Genomic DNA, 17861 nt, shown 5'->3' on the forward strand with positions numbered 1-17861 from the left:
ACAATATTATTTTTAAATAATTTTCTGTTCCGGGTGGTCCGTCTCTATAACCAGTTAAGCGGACTTCCGCTCCTCTCGCTACCCATATTAAATGGTTTGCCCTCAGTTTTACATGTGAACCTGATCCAGTTTTCCAGCTTCACTAATGGATTCCTGGGCTATTTAAAACAACCAAGCGCGCTGACGTCCATATCCGGCTAATCCCCCGTAGAAGTCCCTTCGTGACGAAACGATTGTTGGGTGCCGTGACGTCATCGCGTTCCGTCCTGAACGCTGGCCGTGGTTGCAGACTGAGTAGCGAGGAGCATCGGAACACTACAGCTGAAGCGCTCTTTTTTATCCTTGTCCACTGTTATGCAGTTTTTTGGCAACTTAACTGTAAGTGCATTACCTAAATTAAATATAACCTCTTGGTTTAAACGTTATGCACTATGAGAAGTTTCTTTTGTTCCATTTTATGACACCCGGATCGAATGCTGAGTTTTATTATTGCTGAAAAGGTATTGGGAGACCTGACTTCCCATAGGCTCTATAAGACTGGTGGAAAACAGTCTTTACCTCTGGTAAGCGGTTAATCCTATCTTCACGAATTGCATGGGTGAACACTATTTCACAGTAATCAAGATTTCATCACATCTTGTTAATTAAGGAACTTTTTTATAGATGAAATTACACCGGATTGAGACACTCTTTAATTTTGGGTTTTCAAACGGACTTTGCTGTTTCTTTTTTCACTTATTCATTTAATTTATTCTGACTCTTTTTTATCAAAGGTTTTTTTTGTCTACACTGTCTTTACTCAATTGTATTTAAGCATTTAACTACTAATAACAGCGCTGCACTGTTTTCTATATTTATGCCTTTTAATTTGTTGTACACATTTTAGTGCTAGCTGCTACTTGTTTTTTTGTTTGTTCACAACAATATTCATCACTTTTTATCACTAATTTATTAGCGCAGCGCCAACCTTTGTTTTTTTTTAATATACTATAGAAGGATAGGCTTTGTTCATTTTTAATGTAAGGTTTAAAACCACTTCAAAGCTACTTGACATAATGTCAGTGAAGTGAATAATGGATGTAAAGAAAAACCTAAACAACATACATAACAATTATTGACAAGACTGTCAGTGAGCAACAAACACTAGATCTTAGGCATTCATCCAGAAATATAATTATGTAGTTATCCATCTCAGCAGCAACCCCACTATTGAGACCTGAGTGGTCCTGAAATAATAAGAAGCAATAAATATACTAATAGCTTCTTTAATAATCTGAAAGAGGTTACTGAAATATAAATGATTTGTTATCATGTGCAAGTGGTAACAATTTCTCCTGACTGTTGTTGATTCTTACCCATTTGTGTTTGAATCCTTAGCCGGATAGTAAATCATCAGAATTTGGCACCTAATTTTGTATTTACTTTTCTTTTACTTTACACATTGTAACCAAGTAGATTCCTGATATAATTGTAATCTGTGGAATTAGATATATAAAGTGTAAATCAACACCACTGCTGAATGGTTTATACAAATATAAGGTTTACAGCAGGGTTGTCCAATCTTTTCACCTTTTTTTTTTTTTTTTCAAATTGTTTTTTGGCCACACATTAAAATACACCAACAGTAAGGATCGCTGATGAGCAGAAAAAATTGGGCTGATCAAGGGTTAATTATCATTGATATACAGTGGCGGTGCGTCCATAGAGGGCGCAGGAGCGACGCCCCCTCTCTCCTGCACCCGTCAATCAACAATAGATAGATTCATGCATTGTATGAATCTATCTTTTGTCGCTGCTGCCGCCCCCTATTCAGATGTCCGGCCCCTTGTTGAGCGCCGGCCATCTGAATTACAGCGGTAGGGGTGTTTTAGAAGTGCCTGGGCACACCCTTATCACCACGTGCAAGTTAGCATTATCATGTGTGCTGGTGGGGAGATGTGAAATATCTCCCTCTGACCAGTTCTGCCATTAAGGAAGTGATACTGTACTTCTCTTTCACTGTACCAACTCTGCCATAAGAGTGGGTGTATGTATATAAATACATTTATATACACACTCATGTATGTTAGAGCTTTGGGGTGCTCACCCCAGTGCAATAGGCTGCGCACACCTATGACAGGTATCTGTATAGGTTCCACGGAACATAAGTTATCAGCTTATGCAGATGACCTCCTCTTTTCTTTTTTCTCTCCTGGTCCTCATGTCAGAATTGCATAAGTTTGGTCTATTGTCTAATTTTAAAATTAATTATAACAAGTCTGAACTCCTGCCCATCCATGTCCCCACCACTTTGGCTGACTCTCTACAGCAATCTTTTCCCTTTGTATGGCGAAAAAGGCTATTTTTCTTATTTAGGCATTCTTTTTTCCCAACCTGAAACTCCTGTACGACCTCAATTATGGTTTGCTGCTGACGGGGATACTAAAAGACTTGCAGCTTTTTAAGGCCCACCCCTTACCCCAGTTTGGGGAGGGTTATTTATATTGATGAGGATGGAGATCCTCCCAAGGATCATTCCCCTTTTACATGCTCTACCCATTACACTTTCCCAGACTTTCTTTAAACACTTGCGTAGAGCATTTTTGAACTTTATTTGGCATGAAAATCATCCCAGTATAGCTTATGACATCTTGCGTAAACATAAGTTGGATGGTGGTGTCGACCTCACAGATGTGGCCCTATATTGCAAGGCTATGGCTCTTGTATGCATTTTAAACTGGTGTCATAATACCTTGGCTAAATTGTGGGTCCCCTTAGAGCAGTGGTTCTCAACTCCTGTCCTCAGGACCCACTAACAGGCCAGATTTTAAGTATTACCTTGGGGAGATGCAGACTAGAATACTGCAATCACTGAGCAGCAAATTATATCACCTGTGATATATTTCAGTTATTTTGCAAACCTGGCCTGTTAGTGGGTCCTGAGGACAGGAGTTGAGAACCACTGCCTTAGAGAAATCAATGGGGGGCAGGAACTTAGTGGGTGCTCCTTGGATTCCTATCACCTCTAGTGATCATCTCTATTGACTGGGACTACACTAGCTATTTGGCACAGACTGAATGGGACCAGCCAATATCCCCACTAGCACCTTTAGGGGACTATACTTGGTTTCACTGAGAGAGGATCATGGGTTTTTTCACTCCTGGAGAATAGACGGAAATGTTTCTTGTGCTCAATTTGTCCTGCAGGGTACCTTTTTACCCCTCTCTATTTTACAATCCTCATACAGCACTTTCCCACTTGCTGACTGATTTTTTAACTAAGTTAGAGCCCAAGCCATGTTCTCAAACCACAAATTTGAGATATTTACTACACCAAATGTATAATCTTGTTCTGGGCTCCCTTTCCCTGTTCCATACTATATCAGGGAATACGAGAGGGAACTTGGCTTGAAATTTACCCCTCCACAGATTCAGAGGATTATTATCTCTATTAATTCCTGTATTCTGAAATCAGCTTAAAAATTTCTCACTAGAGACTTTAGAGAGGGGGGCGTGGTTATGGCAGGGGATCTTAATTTTGTGTTTGATCCAGCCCTGGATACCCAACCCCTCTCCTTTCGATCAGGAGGAAAGGAGTTTAAGACAATTAAAAAAAAAACTACACCAACAACAATTAATTGAAGTGTGGAGGATTTTTCATCCTAAAGGAAGAGATTTCACATACTATTCTCGAGTACACTCCACTTACTCGAGAATTGATTATATCTTTTTAGATCATCAACTTATGGAAGGGATAACGAAAATTGAGGTAAAATCGGAAACCCTATCGGACCATGCTCCAGTAATGGCCCTATTGGATTTAGAAGATATTCCGGTTAGGCAGAGATGTTGGAGACTAGATGAATCCCTCCTATATGATCATAATATTAGCAATGCCTTAGAGAGAGATTTAAATCTATTCTTTAAAGAAAATAATATAGAAAACATCGCACCATCTACATTGTGGGAAACCCACAAAGTATTTATGAGAGGGAGATTAATAGCAGAAGGGGCAAAAAGAAGGAAAGTCTGGGTAGCAGAAAAGAAATTGATCCTACAGGAAATCCAGAAGCTGGAGCAGATACACAAAAAGTAAATTGACAATAAAATAATGGAGGAGTTGACAGGAAAACGAGAATCACTGAAGAACCTGGTGGAACAAGAGACAAAAAGAGTGTTCTTAAAGATGGCGAAAAAACAATATGAATGTGGCAATAGGCCTGGGAGACTATTGGCGGAGGCAATTAAACCCAGACGGAATCGGAACTATATTGAAAAAATAAAAGATAAAAAGGGGACTTTGAAGTATACAACTAGAGATATTAGTAAAAACTTCCTTGAGTACTATCAATCACTATATAAAGTAAGCGACAGGCAGGATAATGAAGAAATACAAAATAGGAAAGAGAAAGTTGAACAATATCTCAGGAAGATAAAAATAACAGCCATATCAGAAGAAGACTCAAACAAACTAGAGAGTGAGATATCTGAGGAAGAGATCCGGCAGGCAATCAAAAACAGTAAAAATGGGAAAAGCCCAGGACCAGACGGGTATACATCTCTATACTACAAAAAAAATTCGGGGATATTAACACCCCACTTTCATTGTTATATGAACTCCATCGGAGAAGGAATGAAGATACGTAAAGAAGCACTTGGAGCTCATATAACAATGCTACCAAAGGAGGGTAAGGACCCAACATTATGCACCAGCTTTAGGCCAATCTCCCTGATCAACGAAGACATAAAAATCTACGCCAGGATTTTGGCTGAAAGACTGAAGCTATATATGCCAGACTGCATAGAGAAGGACCAAGCAGGCTTTGTCCCTGGAAGGGAAACACGGGACAATATACTAAGGACAACCTTATTAATACACGAGGCAAAAAGGAGAAAGAGTCCTGCCCTTTTTTTATCTGTGGATGCCGAAAAGGCCTTTGACAGAGTCAATTGGGAATATATGCTACAAACATTGCTTGGATTTGGCCTGAAAACACGAATGATGAGATGGATCGGGGCATTATACTCAGACCCTACGGCACAAATCCAGGTGAATGGGACTCTGTCAGAGGCCTTTAAGCTATATAATGGGACACGCCAGGGATGTCCACTCTCCCCTCTATTGTTTGTTTTATCGCTGGAACCCCTCTTAGCTTCCATAAGAGAGAACCGAGAAATAAACAGTATTAAGGTAGCAGGTCAAGAGCACAAGATAGCTGCATATGCAGACGATATTATGTTATTCATAGCGAATCCCAGGCAATCATTACCAAAGATTATGGAAGCAATAGAGGAATACGGAAAGGTCTCCAATTTTAAAATAAATATGGAAAAAACAGAAATATTGAATATAGATACACCCCCAAAAGAGAAAAGAGAGCTAAGAGCTCTCTTTCCATTTATGTGGAGAGAAAAGGGACTGAAATATTTAGGAATCTACTTATCGACAAAAATAACAGAACTATATCAAGATAACTATATCCCTCTTTTGAATAAAATCAAACAAGATCTGAAAGGATACCAGGCATACAGACTGTCATGGCTAGGAAGGATAAGTGTGATAAAAATGATGACACTCCCAAAAGTCTTATATATCTTCCAGAGCCTGCCAGTCTGTATCCCTGGGGCCTATTTTAGAACCATGAGAAGCCTAATACAAAAATTTGTGTGGAATGGGAAAGGAAGTCATATCTCCTATAAAGCAATGAGTAGATCAAGGGAAAAGGGGGGAGTGCTACTTCCAGATCCTCAGAAATATTATGAAGCAGTCGTAATCAAAAGAGTTATGGATTGGGCCCATAATTCATCATATAAGAAATGGGTCTCTGTAGAAGACAATATGAGTGAAACGGAGTTAGGTCAGATTATCTGGATCCCAAAAAAATACAGAGAGCTTCCCAAGACAATTGCCCCAATTACAACAGAAGCATTAAAAATATGGGATAAAGTAATCAAAGACATGAAAGGGCCATATAATAGCCCACTGATGCCCCTGACGGGAGGTAATTACTTCCCACCAGGGAAAAATAATAAATTATATCTAAAGTGGACCCACGTGGATAGAGTGAGGTTAAAAGATGTCTTAAATGGGAACAGGCTATGCTCACTAGAAGAACTACGAGAGAAATATGGGCCATCACCGTGGGATGGCTGGAGATATATGCAGCTCCGACACTTTGTTGAATCTCTCCCAAAACCTCTTCGAGGTATGGAAGAGTTAAATCCCTGGGAAAGGCTGATAGATCAGGGAGGAATAAGCAAAAAAGGGACGATTTCCAAAATTTATAGGTTGCTGATAACCTCCAATGAGGAGGGGTCAATACACCTATTGGAAAAGTGGGAGATACAATTAAATCAAATAGCTCCAGAGAGGCTGAAGAAGAGGGTTATGGATTATATACATTCTACCTCAAGAGATACAAAAGTGAAAGAAATGAACTATAAATTGCTGACCAGATGGTACTATGTCCCCACTAAAATGTATAAAATAAATCACGATGTATCACCTCTATGTTGGAGGGAATGTGGAGAGGAAGGAAATCATGCTCATATCTGGTGGCAGTGTAGACGGATACAAACATATTGGATAGAGGTATTAGGTATAATAAAACAGATAGAGGGGAGGGAGATATGACTAGACCCCTGGAAATGCCTATTCCATGCAATGGATGAAGAAATGAAAAAATATAGAGCTACCCTCACCCCGTTTCTACTGAATGCAGCGAAAGCACCCGAGAAATTGGAAAATTAAGGAACCTCCAAGGATGAGGGAATGGTTTAATGAAGTAGATAAGATAAGGGTAATGGAGAAATTAATAAGCTTTCAAGAAAATGCAGAAATAAGATTTCAAGAAACATGGGATAAATGGAAAAAATTTAAGCAATCACCGACCTACTTGAATATGATGGGGAGTGAATAAGAGCTCTGAATGGGTATTGGGGGGGAAGGGGAGATGAGGGATGAAGAGGAGCTTTCCCCTTTTTTTTTTTCCTTCTTCTCATTATTTTGTTCACACAATATGAAGTGACCGAGGGAGGACAGATAGCCCCCCATCACACTTCCTTAAAAACAAGGATACACATACATATAGGGGCACTGGGTTAGATATAGGACACACGACAAAAGGGGGATATCTTTTCCCCCTTCTCCCTTTTTTTTTTTAGACGACAAGAGACACACAGGTGAATACACAAGGTGATGGGTTGAATGCGCGGGGGGGGGGGGGCAACGACCTGGTGTGGACTATATGAAAACACCCGGTTGGTCTCACCCCACCCCCATCCCTCTTTCCCCCTTTCTCACCCCCTTCCCCCCCCTTTTTTTTTTTTCTTCTCTCTCTTTCCTCCCCCCTCCTGTCCACCCTCCCTCCCTCCCCCTGCCCTTACTATGACAGATGGATATAGATGTGCAAATTAATATGTACGGGTTAGACCAACATGGGAGGAAGGGGTGAAGATTGGTGGACATGACCACTCCACCACCACCAAGGGGCTCGGTAATAACAAGAGAGGTAGAGCAGGTACCCACACAAATATTTTCATGTATGTATTATGTTGTATGTATATGTTAAAGTATATGTATTTATGTATGAAGAATATATGAACTATATATTAGATGTTGATTTAAAAAAAAAAAAAAAGTTTGTAAAGATTTTTCTATGTGAAAAGAATAAAAAACAATTTAAACAAAAATTTCTCACTAGGTGGTACAAGACCCCATCCTGGAAAGGGTGTGACAAGCATGATTCCTCCACCTTTGGTGGTCCTGTCCCAAGATTAGAGCCTTCTGGGAGTCTATTACCCCTTGGATAAAAAAAACACTCTTAGACCGATAGAAAGTTATCCCTTCCAATTTATTGGAATAAACAAGTGAGTGACTAAAGCGCTAGCCAACAGTGAAAATTAAAAGTGACCAGTGAAAAACAAAATGCTGCTCAAATCTAAAATGTGCTAACAACAAATAAAGGTCTGAAAAAAGAATGATGAGCGCAAACTAGAAATCTAAAAGTGAATATAAAGACAGTCCATAGGGGACTGATAGCAATCAATAAAGATATGCAGTGAATTCAAAATTAGTGAAATAACCCAAAACTGATAATAAATCCAAAAATAAAAGTCCAAATATATAAATCAAAGTTTGGATAAATCAATCTGGTGTGCCAGTGATAAACAAAACTTCTGCACTTCGGGCATCAATGTGGACAATCTTGATAACTCTTTGCTTGGCCTGGGCTCACAGAGCGCTTACCTCCAGACACTAGGTCATGCGTATCAACGAAATCCTCCCAAAACTGGAACAGAATCCAAACAGTGGGTAACTCGTGTTGCACGGAATCTTCCCAGTGCTGAGATAGAGTCGAGGGGCGTTCTCTGTATCCAATACCAGTATCGGTCCAGGCGCAGCGAAGTCGACTCCACAGGATAGCCACAAGGTGTATCAAGAGCAAATGTAAAAATAAAAAGCTCTCATGGTGAAGTATGCAAGCACTTAAAATTTAATAAAGGTAAAAATGTGCTTACATTGAAAAAACGAATAAAACGCCAAACAGCGGCACTTCCCGTGGACTGTCAGGGTGTCACGTCACTTCCGGTCACGTCTAACCTTATGCATTACGTCACGACACGTGACTTCATCAGAGGTTACTGAGTGACTAATGGATACTGCCTTATATTGATACAAACAGGAAATGGTCCAGCAGCCATTTTAGATTACAAAATGGCATTTGAACACAGCTAGGCTGCGGCCATTTTGAAGAAGGGCAAAGATAAGAGAAAAAAATACTTATTTATTTGAACTGGTGACGTAACAGAAATACGGACCAGAACATGTCACGCTAAAAACAACGGACATATTGAATATGAACAACTCAAAATGCCAAAAAAAACTATTTTATTAAATTAAATGTAAAACCCACATTAAAACTTGTCAAAATAAAATATGTATATAAATGACAAGATAACAGACTAAGGACTCCTATATTGGATAGATAAACGTTTCATTACAATTAACTAGTGGGGTCCTAAACATTATTTAATTATTAATTGATGGTAGTCTGTAAATGTTGATAACCTTTCAAGATAAAATTTAAAATATTAAAATATTAAAATGTAAAATACATAAAATCTTGGATTGTGAATGAGGTACTGGACTAGACTGGAGTGGGTGATACCCCTTGCGTTTACAAGTGAATACCCCTCCAATGAATAGATCACATCATTGCATTCTAAACCAGAAATCTAAAACAACTAAAAATTGCTTAAAAAACAGTTGACGTCGAACTCAACGCTTAACCCATTAGGCACTAAAGTATTTAAAGAGTGAATCCACTGAGATTCTTTCTGACTTATTGTCCTAACCAAATGGGCTCCTCTCCATGGCTTGTTGAATTTATCTATCCCCCAAAACATTAGTTGTTTAGGATCTTTATTATGTTTCTCCGCAAAATGCCTACTAACTTTGTGCTTCGGGAAGCCATTTTCTATATTAACAACATGCTCCTTTATTCGAACCATTAATGCTCTCTTCGTTCTTCCTACATATTGCAAGTTGCAGGAGCACTGGAGAACATATACCACCCCTTCAGTATGGCAACTAATGAAGTCATTAATAGTATGACATTCATTTGTATGGGTGGAGATGAACTCAGTCCTTTTCTTTTGAGGACCTTTAGAATGTTTACAGGCATAACAATATTTACAGGGAACAAAGCCATATTGCCAGAAAAACCTAATATTGTGTATAAAAGAGCCCCAACCATAAAAGACATTTTGGTGAAAAATGTGGTTGACCCTCCACCTAAGGCCGGGTACACACGAACAAACATGTATGGTGAAAGCGGTCCTTCGGACCGTTTTCACCATACATGTCTGCCAGAGGGCTTCTGTACGATGGTTGTACACACCATCGTACAGAAGTCCGCGCATAAACAATACGCGGGGCGTGTCCGCGGTGTCGCCGCGTCGATGACGCGGTGTCGCCGCGACAATGACGCAGCAACGTGGGCGGCCCGCCTTTAAAATGCTTCCACGCATGCGTCGAAGTCATTCGACGCATGCGAGGGACGGCGGGCGCCTGGACATGTACGGTAGGTCTGTACTGACGACCGTACATGTCCGAGCGGGCAGGATTCCAGCGGACGGTTTTAAAACACGTCCAGGAATATTTGTCTGCTGGGAAAAGGCCCGGCGGGCAAATGTTTGCTGGAATTCGGCCCGCTCGCGCCCACACACGACCGAACATGTCTGCTGAAACTGGCCCGCGGACCAGTTTCAGCAGACATGTTTGGTCGTGAGTATGGGGCCTTAGAGTGGTTATACGTTCTTTAATACGAAGGGCTTTGTTCCCTGTAAATATTGTTATGCCTGTAAACATTCTAAAGGTCCTCAAAAGAAAAGGACTGAGTTCATCTCCACCCATACAAATGAATGTCATACTATTAATGACTTCATTAGTTGCCATACTGAAGGGGTGGTATATGTTCTCCAGTGCTCCTGCAACTTGCAATATGTAGGAAGAACGAAGAGAGCATTAATTGTTTCGAATAAAGGAGCATGTTGTTAATATAGAAAATGGCTTCCCGAAGCACAACGTTAGTGGGCATTTTGCGGAGAAACATAATAAAGATCCTAAACAACTAATGTTTTGGGGGATAGATAAATTCAACAAGCCATGGAGAGGAGCCCATTTGGTTAGGACAATAAGTCAGAAAGAATCTCAGTGGATTCACTCTTTAAATACTTTAGTGCCTAATGGGTTAAACGTTGAGTTCGACGTCAACTGTTTTTTAAGCAATTTTTAGTTGTTTTAGATTTCTGGTTTAGAATGCAATAATGTGATCTATTCATTGGAGGGGTATTCACTTGTAAACGCAAGGGGTATCACTCACTCCAGTCTAGTCCAGTACCTCATTCACAATCCAAGATTTTATGTATTTTACATTTTAATATTTTAATATTTTAAATTTTATCTTGAAAGGTTATCAAAATTTACAGACTACCATCAATTAATAATTAAATAATGTTTAGGACCCCACTAGTTAATTGTTATGAAACGTTTATCTATCCAATATAGGAGTCCTTAGTCTGTTATCTTGTCATTTATATACATAGTTTATTTTGACAAGTTTTAATGTGGGTTTTACATTTAATTTAACCACTTGCCGACCGCGCTATAGCAAAAATACTGCTACAGCGCGGTCGAGTTACCCTGACAGGACGTCCCTGGGACGTCCTCGTGCACTTCCGCGTTTGCGCGTCCCCTGGGGCGCGCTCGCAGAAGTGTCCGTGCTCGCCGGGTCTAGAAGACCCGGCGCATCACGGATGACGGTAAATAGCCGCTGATCGCGGCCATTTACCACGTGATCGCTCCGTCAAATGACGCCGGTTTGTTTACAAGTGATCGCTCCGTCATTTGACGGAGCGATCACGTGGTAAATGGCCGCGATCAGCGGCTATTTACCGTCATCCGTGATGCGCCGGGTCTTCTAGACCCGGCGCATCACGGATGACGGTAAATAGCCGCTGATCGCGGCCATTTACCACGTGATCGCTCCGTCAAATGACGGAGCGATCACTTGTAAACAAACCGGCGTCATTTGATGACGCCGGTTCCTCCCTCTCCTCTCTGTACCGTTCGGTACAGAGAGAGGGGGGGGGAGCGGGTGTCAGCAGCTGCTGTGGCTGGATCTGTGACAACTGCAGTCACAGATCCAGCCATCCTTCCCTGCGCAATACTCTGCAATAACCCATACTCTGCCTGCAATACCCCAATACTCTGCCTGCAATACCCCAATACTCTGCCTGCAATACCCCATTACTCTGCCTGCAATACCCCATTACTCTGCCTGCAATACCCCAATACTCTGCCTGCAATACCCCAATACTCTGCCTGCAATACCCCATTACTCTGCCTGCAATACCCCATTACTCTGCCTGCAATACCCCATTACTCTGCCTGCAATACCCCATTACTCTGCCTGCAATACCCCAATACTCTGCCTGCAATACCCCATTACTCTGCCTGCAATACCCCAATACTCTGCCTGCAATACCCCCATACTCTGCCTGCCATACCCCATACTCTGCCTGCAATACCCCCATACTCTGCCTGCCATACCCCATACTCTGCCTGCCATACCCCATACTCTGCCTGCAATACCCCAATACTCTGCAATACCCCAATACTCTGCAATACCCCAATACTCTGCCTGCAATACCCCATACTCTGCCTGCCATACCCCATACTCTGCCTGCCATACCCCATACTCTGCCTGCCATACCCCATACTCTGCCTGCCATACCCCATACTCTGCCATACCCCAAACTCTGCCATACCTCGATACTCTGCAATACCCCGATACTCTGCAATACCCTGCGCAATACTCTGCAATACCCCAATACTCTGCAATACCCCAATACCCTGCGCGATACTCTGCAATACCCAAATACTCTGCAATGCCCCCAATACTCCGCAATACCCCAATACTCCGCAATACCCCAATACTCCGCAATACCCCAATACTCTGCATATATAATGTTTTGGGGTTCTATGTAATTTTCTAGCAAATAAATGGTGATTTTTTCCATGTAGGAGAGAAATGTCAGAATTGGCCTGGGTGCTCCAGAACGCCTGATGGTGCTCCCTGCATGTTGGGCCTCTGTATGTGGCCACGCTGTGTAAAAGTCGCACACTTGGGGTATCGCCATACTCGGGAGGAATAGCAGAATATGTTTTGGGGTGTCATTCGTGGTATGCATATGCTGTGTGTGAGAAATAACCTGCGAATATGACAGAAACAAGTTTTTATTTATTTATTTTTACAGAATTTTCTGTCGTTTTTCTTTTATAGCGCAAAAAATAAAAAACCCAGAGGTGATCTAATACCACCAAAAGAAAGCTCTATTTGTGTAAAAAAAAGGACAAAAATTTCAAATGGGTACAATGTTGTATGACTGAGTAATTGTCATTCAAATTGTGAGAGCACCGAAAGCTGAAAATTGGTCTGGTTAGGAAGGGGGTTTAAGTGCCCAGTGGTCAAGTGGTTAATATAATAGTTTTTTTGGCATTTTGAGTTGTTCATATTCAATATGTCCGTTGTTTTTAGCGTGACATGTTCTGGTCCGTATTTCTGTTACGTCACCAGTTCAAATAAATAAGTATTTTTTTCCCTTATCTTTGCCCTTCTTCAAAATGGCCGCAGCCTAGCTGTGTTCAAATGCCATTTTGTAATCTAAAATGGCTTCTGGACCATTTCCTGTTTGTATCAATATAAGGCAGTATCCATTAGTCACTCAGTAACCTCTGATGAAGTCACGTGTCGTGACGTAATGCATAAGGTTAGACGTGACCGGAAGTGACGTGACACCCTGACCGTCCACCGGAAGTGCCGCTGTTTGGCGTTTTATTCGTTTTTTCAATGTAAGCATATTTTTACCTTTATTAAATTTTAAGTGCTTGCATACTTCACCATGAGAGCTTTTTATTTTTACATTTGCTCTTGATACACCTTGTGGCTATCCTGTGGAGTCGACTTCGCTGCGCCTGGACCGATACTGGTATTGGATACAGAGAACGCCCCTCGACTCTATCTCAGCACTGGGAAGATTCCGTGCAACACGAGTTACCCACTGTTTGGATTCTGTTCCAGTTTTGGGAGGATTTCGTTGATACGCATGACCTAGTGTCTGGAGGTAAGCGCTCTGTGAGCCCAGGCCAAGCAAAGAGTTATCAAGATTGTCCACATTGATGCCCGAAGTGCAGAAGTTTTGTTTATCACTGGCACACCAGATTGATTTATCCAAACTTTGATTTATATATTTGGACTTTTATTTTTGGATTTATTATCAGTTTTGGGTTATTTCACTAATTTTGAATTCACTGCATATCTTTATTGATTGCTATCAGTCCCCTATGGACTGTCTTTATATTCACTTTTAGATTTCTAGTTTGCGCTCATCATTCTTTATTCAGACCTTCCAATTTATTGTTCATGGGGTCCTTTCCTCAACAAAATGTTACAAGAGAAGTGTTGCTCCCCACCTGTTAAATGCAGCCAAATCCTTAGTTCCTAGGTTCTGAAAACAGACCACTTGCCCCACACTTTCTGACTGGAAGAGGGAGGTAGATATTAACATGGAAGCAGAACGCTGGGTTCACATTGTTAAAAACCAACAGGAGAAATTTACAGATATATGGTCCGGCTGGATGTATTATTCTATGGAGATCCCAAATAATTGATAATTTCCCTGTGTTGTTTGGCAACTTCATAACTGGCAATATTCCATCCTCTTATTTTTTTTTCTGCCCGGATATTAGTCGATTTGAATATTCTTTTAGGATTTTCTTTTTTCTCCTATTTCTTAACTATTTGGACAGTAGAGTCTTCATAATTTGTACACTTATTTAGGCTTCTCCAGGGGTGTTTGCAATGCTTTGCAAGATACCTAGACTGTATTTTGCTGTTGTTAGTTTAGATTTGTGAGCTCTGCTGTGCAATGTGCAAAGCCTTTTTGCTCCGAAAAATAATAAAATGATTTAATTAACACTGAGGTGATAGTTACCGTGGCTGTGAACCTAATCAGTACATGCTAGTAGACAAGGCTTTTCTGACCGAGAATAGGTGCAGGTACTCAGTTTCCTCCTCTAGGCTACCCTTGTTTCTGCCCAAACTCCACCTCCCAGCACCCCATGCTGACCTCTACAAATCCTGTCCACAAGTCACATCTGTACCCACCTCCCACATCTCACCTCTGCTCCCCCATCCACATCTGACTTTTGCAACCCCCATCCACAACTTACCTCTGCATCCCCATTCACAACTCACCTGTGAATCCCCATCAACAGACCATCTCTACACCTCCATTCACAGCTCACCTTTTCACCCCCTATCCACAGATCACCTCTGCATCCTTATCCCCAGCTTTCCCCTCTGTACTCCCTTGGCCATGTTTAGGGTTCACCACCTTTTTACAGCTTACCTCCCTAGCCCTTGCACCTTTCACTCTCTTAGTTGTCTCCTTTGTTCCAGCAGCCACTATCCTCCTGATCTAACTTCCTAACAGTGTCAGAAAGACACCATATACCATGCTGCACAATTCCCAGGGAACGTCTGTTTGCTGAGACACTGCTACATCCAAACAGACATATACCAGCACACGATACACTCCCGTCAGTGGACACCTATACTTCACCATAATGAACAGTATGGACTTGCCTCCTATGTGAATAAACATTCACTTTAACCTATATGGACTTAAACCCAAAGGGAAGCTACTGAACAAAGACGTCAAATGGTGAGCTTTATTTTATTTACCCCCATCAGTACCGAGGGGAAGTATATCCATGCTTAGCCGTCTGTTCCCTTAAATTGTCATTCATGGCACCCAACCATCCTGGGATGAGAAGTCTATAAGACTAATTCAGTGTGTATCCGGCCCGTTAAAAAACTGTGCTAGCTGTGTGCAATACTGTGTTTCACCCCCCCCCCTTGTATGGACAGTTGGTGGTATCTGAACTATACCATACTGGAGATCCAGTACGAACCATCAAAATCCATTGACTAACTCTGTTTTGATCAACTATTGAATACAGTGCCCATCTGTATCAATTAATTAATCTGAGTCAGTATTGGGAAGAGTATTTCAGCAGGAGGGATATTTGATGTATATGGATATTTGATGTATACAGGTGGCCACCTGTGTCCTATGTTAGACTAGTGTATCATTTTTACTTGTGTGTGGTGGAGGTGGGTGTAAACTTTGTAAGTTTCCAATTTTTTAATGAGATTTTATATGCGGATATTTAATAAATTAATATTTTCCCCCCATTTTGTTCCTTTTTAAAGAATTTCTTTTGGAAATGTTCTTATTTTTTTCTCTTTTTTCTATTTGTTCCAGCAGCCAGGCTAATTCTTTACCAATTGCGCAATTAAAGCTGCTCAGCGCATTTGACACAACCTCTCAAATGTGACAAGCATTGGCGTAATAATATACAGTATATGATGTTGGCAGCGGCCATGGAACTTGAGCATCAGGTAAGAGATAGAGGGCTCATGCTCCAGGTGCCCAGCACTAGCAACACTCATGCTTGGAAACTATTGGACTAAGCTCCAATTGAAGTGGTAGATCTGGTGGTATGTATCTCTGTCAGCCTATCTATGCTAACGGATACCAAGGATGGAATAACTGGACCATTTATAGAGCTGTTGGCTACATAAACTATTAGCTGATTGCATAGCTGTTTCACCTTTGCTCCATACATAGGATGTTCAACTTTCATAAATCAGCCCCATGTTTTTATGAAGGGATACAAGTTAATCTTGTGGTCAGGTCATTTTCTATCAACTATGTAATATTGCCCCGAAGGTAACCACCACATTCAGTTTGCTAAGTTAGTACCCCGGTGCTCACAATGAAATATCCATAAAAATCCAAAAAAGGTATAGATGCAAGTAAAAATGTGGTTGCTTTGACTTATCTCCACTACACCCTGAACTATCTTTCTACCTTATTTGGATGTGTTTACTAATACAGTATATATACTGTAGATACCTTTAGAATCTTAATTTAATTGTTCTGCAAAAGAGGTGAATCCCAGAGATACTGTAAAGATCTCTATACACAGATTACTGCTTGAATCCAAACTTGACATTCTACTTTACAAAATGCAAAAAATAGATTAAATACATATTTCATAGATTGTTCATTATCACAACATTAAGGTTCATGTAGCTTTCAGCATCTGACATCATAGCAGATTAATGATCTGCTAAAATTAGCACAATCATTATGTTATGGATGGGGAGGGGGTTTACATAAACTACATGTGTGACAAACAATGAAGAAAAAAAAATAGCCGTCACCTCTTTAGCAAAACTGGTACGGCTAACATAAAACAAGCTCAATTAATCATTTTAACCGCTGAATTCACTTTGGATAAACAAAATATGTATCAGATGATATGTCCTAGAAAGGTAGTCAGCCTTACAAAATGCTGCTCTTTGCTGATCTGCTTCTCTCATTATCGCATTGCAAATAGTTTTCTGAAAGGAAAAACTGTTCAAGCAAAATATTAAACAGCCCTCATTTGTCATGTTCCTGCAGGGAACAAGCAGAAACCTGCTGTGGCTGAAAATATGTGGTCATTATGGAGCTTGTAACAAAATTGCTTCTTTTCCTCCTCCTTTGTTGTTGTTTTTGCCTGGATGATGTCTCTTTGAGATTGGTAATATGCACTCCTTTTGCTCATTGGACTGCATCTCAGCTCCAAGCTGTCAGACAAGATACAAGTTCATTTTATTGTATGTCTTTTCCCCTCCCTTTTACTCTGCAATTTACTCTCCTTTCATATGTTCAACATGGAGCCTCATCATTCTTTGTCAGTGTGAGCTCTGAAGAAGTAAAGATGTGAAATTTCCCATTGGTAGCATGTATTTTACTTACTAGCTGTCTATTTTGTCTCTTTTGAGAAATGTTCAGAAAGGTTAAACTGGAGTATAATAAATTAAATGAGCCATCTTTTAAACTGTTGACATTAATTATGTATGTTACCTAATACATTGTAAATTCCCTTTTGTTTCTGACATAAAAAGATAGATTCTAATGTAGAGGCTCCCCAGGTCTTCCTGCTCTTTTTGTATTTTCTGGTTCAGCTACTCTGTCTCTGGTTGGATCCAGCTAAGCAGTCCAGTGACAACAATGTTACTCTAGCTTTTAATTAGAAAGCTACTGTGCTAAAGTTTCCAAAGGAGAATACTTTATATGTTTTAACGCTGTTCTTCATTAGGGTCAACATAAAGACAAGAGTACAACCTTTACAGCTTAGAATTTCTTTTTTTTTTCAACTATAAATCTTTTATTATATCAATAAAATAGTACATACATAC

The sequence above is a fragment of the Rana temporaria genome, chromosome 1, assembly GCF_905171775.1.
Source record: "Rana temporaria chromosome 1, aRanTem1.1, whole genome shotgun sequence".
NCBI lineage: Eukaryota > Metazoa > Chordata > Amphibia > Anura > Ranidae > Rana > Rana temporaria.